Raw genomic sequence first — 4,286 nt, 5'->3', positions numbered from 1 at the left:
TGGCCCGTCTCCAGAACTCTTCTATCACTGGGCAATTCCACAGCATGTGCAGGAGATCACCATCTGTCACCTTACATCTCAAACATTTGGGGGAGTAATTAGTATCAATTTTATGTAACCTATAACGAGTGTAATATATCCTGTGAAATATATTAAATTGCATTTGCCTGTGATTTGTAGAAATTAACATGGTCTGTGCCTGTTCCAATAAATGGTGCCATTCTACCTCTTCATAGACATAGCCCAGGTCTGTCTCCCATTTTCAGACGCTTTATTATGGTCAGGTAATTTTTCATTGATAATAGTATATATAGAAGATGCTATTCCTTTTATTGACTTCCATGGTTTGGTGCAAAGGTGCGTTTCAAGAGGAGTTTCTTTAGGTATCTCGGGGAATAATCCTTTGGATCTCTCTTTGACCCAATCTCTTATTTGTAGGAATTTGAAGAAACTTTGTCCTGGGAGTTTGAATTTTTCCTTTAGTTGTTGAAAGTCAATAAATGAATCATTATTGTATAAGTCGGCAACAGTTCGAATATTTCTGTCCTTCCATCCCCGCAATATTGGGTCAGCAATATGATGAGAGAGATCAGGGTTGCCCCATAAGGGTGTCCTTCTAAGAAAAGAGATATTTATTTTCAGAAGTGAGTGGGATTCCTGCCAGGCACAGAAGGTGTTTAATATTATCAAATTGTTTGTGAGCTTGGATAGACATTTTTTTGTACCTAAAAATAGAACATCTTTTAATGGTATGGGGTTCACCTCATGTTGTTCTATTGGAACCCATCGAACCTCACTCCTCTCTGAATATAGCCAGATCCAAATTGGAGTGTGGAGTGTGGTTCTCTTTGAGGAGGAACACATGCAAAATTATATCTTCCATCTTTGAATATGTGTCACAGGATAAAAAACAAGGACTACATGATTGAATCACACCAATGTGGACTGGGCAGAGACAAATGGCTCCTATAATGAACCATCCAGCGTTGACGGCTGTTTTTCTTATCCTGTCAGTCTACTGTGTTGGTAAGGACAGAAGTATTTCTTTGACAAACATTATGACTCAATGACAAATGATATGCTTGAAATACAAGGCTAATTATGTTTTTATCTGCAGGTACTGAGGGTCAAACATTAACTGAGTCTGAATCAGTGGTTAAACAGCCTGGACAATCCCACAGACTGACCTGTACATACTCAGGGTTCAGTGGTGATGACCATTATGTTTGGATCAGACAGGCTGCTGGAAAAGGACTAGAATGGATTGCTTGGATCCGATATGATGGTGGTAGCACTTACTACTCTCAGTCAGTCAGAGGCCGGTTTACCATCTCCAGAGACAACAGCAGAAAGCAGGTGTATCTGCAGATGAACAGCTTGAAGACTGAGGATTCAGCTGTTTATTATTGTGCTCGAGAGTCACAGTGACACAAAAGGAAGAATCTTTGTACAAAAACTCACCACATCACAAAAGGAACAATTTACTTCCTGCTGTTCACATTTATAGTAATGAACTGCAAGTCAACATCATTAACACAAGAAGAAACAACAAAGGCACAAGAATCTTCAAAATAATTAACAATATCTGTTGGGATCATCAATTTGATAATCTATTTCAAATATTTACTATAAATTGCACTCAGCATCTTGTTTAGTTTTCAGACCACATGCATTAATCTTTAATAGTATCTTTCTTAAACATACACTTATTTATCATTACTTATTGCTGCCTACGGGGAAAGGACTGGTATGGATCTGAATATAATCCTGGTGATTCATTCAGCAAAGATTTAGTAAAGAATAAGTTTAACATCAACTTAGACTCTTCCAGCAAAGCACTGACTGCAAGTGGACAGATTGTGCAGACTGAAGACACTGCTGTGTATTACTGTGGAAGAGAACCACAGCATCAAAACATCCATAGAGTTGAACAAAACCCCCTCAGTGCCTAAACAGTTATAACATGAAGCCACCAGAGGAGGAGCCCTCAGACACTGATATTAAGATATTACATTAATCAAGTGATTTTACAATGTGAGTTAAATTGCTAGAAGAATGATGACTGATGTAAAAATCAAGTCAGTAGATATTCCTTTATTGTATTTCACTTTAACATAAAACTCTGCACAGATACTTTGTGGCCACTGTGTTTACCTCAGATTGTTATTAAATAAGCAAACATCAGATTTTGTCTGAGGGTGTTTTTATTGTTGTTGTCTTTGTTGTATTTTTTTAGTAGCTGTCAGAAGGCCGAGTTAAAAAACAACAACGACTATTTTAGCTGACTTGGCACTGTATAAAAAACAGGTTAAATAATATGGTAAATAATATAATTTATTTTTTTATTCAGTCAGAAGCTAACGTCCACCTAGGCTAACATAAATACAATATATTTATATTATAATGTTTTAATAATATAAATATAATATATACATTTACAGAAGAAGAGATACGTCTAGTTTTGTAACTGTGCAATATTGAGAAAATATAGATGTTTGTTTAAAGAACTATAACATTTTAGATATTTTTAGTAAACTTTTAAAGATTTACAAAATGCAAGTATCACTGACAGTCATTGAGAGCAGGTTGATCAGCAAGTATTTATAAGACTAATATGCAAACGTGTTAAAAAGCAGTTTATATAACTGAATATCCAATTGTCAAAATTAAATAATTATGGTGTATTAACATAAGGTGACTAAAGGCATTCATATAAAAAAGTTTAAATGTAATCATAAACACTGTGTGATAAATGTAAAGTTTTCAGGTACTAAAGATATAAAATTCTTTTTACTATCAAAATTGTACTGTTTTAACACAGAATATATAAACTTTATTGCATGCAACCAATGTACATATTTTTTCATGGTCTTGATAACTTGATAGCAGGATTTTATTCTTTATTATTGTGCCTGAGACTGACAGTGTCACAGGAGTGAGAAAAACGTTTTTTTACATAAATTACAGAGATTACATTTAAGTCATCAACATAGTCAAAGATTCAGTAAAGCTGCTTCACTGGGAGATTGTTTTCGTAAAATTATTTTTGAATGAAAAACACATCAAACTTTATATTTGTGTTTTAAATAATATTGTTATTTTAATTAGTTTAAAAAAATTGTAAATACTGATTGCCGCAGTGTGATCTCTTATAGCCAAATTTAACACATTTCCTACGTGTGGGACTAATAAAGGTTATCTTACCTTATCTTATAATCTGTCAGCATCCATCTATATATATGTAAAGCAAACTTCCTGACAGTCGACTATAAAGACTTGAAATCATGGTTTCAGTTAAAGCAGAAGAAAAGTTCTCATCAGATTATCTTGAGTACCAAATTGTTCTCTGTGGCTCTGCTGCTCCTGCTGGCTGCTGGATCCTGTGAGTCTGACTGGAAAAAAACACTGACAGAATGATCACATCATACTGACTGTTGCTGTTACATAAAACGTGTTTTTTTCCACAGGTGTGAAGTGTGAGCAGATGACACAGCCAACCTCTGTGATTGTGCAGCCAGGTCAGCGTCTGACCATCACCTGTCAGGTGTCTTATTCTCTGGGCAGCTGGAGGACAGCTTGGATTAGACAGCCTGCAGGGAAAGGACTGGAGTGGATTGGAATGAAATATACTGGAGATTCATTTTACAAAGATTCATTAAAGAACAAGTTCAGCATTGACTTAGACACTTCAAGCAAGGCAGTGACTTTAAATGGACAAAATATGCAGCCTGAAGACACTGCTGTGCAGTCGCACTTTTCTCCTCTCCTCCTCCTCCTCTCCCTTAGCTTTCCTGCTTAGCCTCTTGTGTCCTTGTCTAGTCTTGTGTTTTTTGTATTACTTTTCCCTGGAATACTCTCTCACAGTCTGTTCTCTAAAACCTAAAAGAGGAATTATGGATTTGCAATTGACACCCTTTCCTCAATGAGAAGTCTGGGCTCGGGTGAGCCTGAGTGTCCTGGAGGTACTTTCCTTGCACACGATGGACGAGTGGCAGAACTGGAGGGTGGTGTGCCTGGCGGGACTGTCGATCGAAGACGCTGAAGATATCTACCTATTCGGAACCATGATAACAGGGTTTTTGCTGATCAGGGCTTGGCCCTGGCTTATCGAAGAATAAAGGAAGCGGAACCGGCTGTTCAAACCCCCACAAGGCTGCCCGCTGGGATTGGAACGATGGGGAGAGGCGTGAGTTTCTCGAAATGGGCTCATTGAGTCAGCAAAGATAAGATCTTGGAGAACGCACGGCTGCTGTGAATACTCAGAATAAGATCTCTGAGCGCAAATT

The sequence above is a fragment of the Haplochromis burtoni genome, unplaced genomic scaffold (assembly GCF_018398535.1).
Source record: "Haplochromis burtoni strain Fernald_Lab_line unplaced genomic scaffold, NCSU_Asbu1 Contig_424, whole genome shotgun sequence".
NCBI classification, from domain to species: domain Eukaryota; kingdom Metazoa; phylum Chordata; class Actinopteri; order Cichliformes; family Cichlidae; genus Haplochromis; species Haplochromis burtoni.
This window is presented reverse-complemented; position numbering follows the sequence as displayed.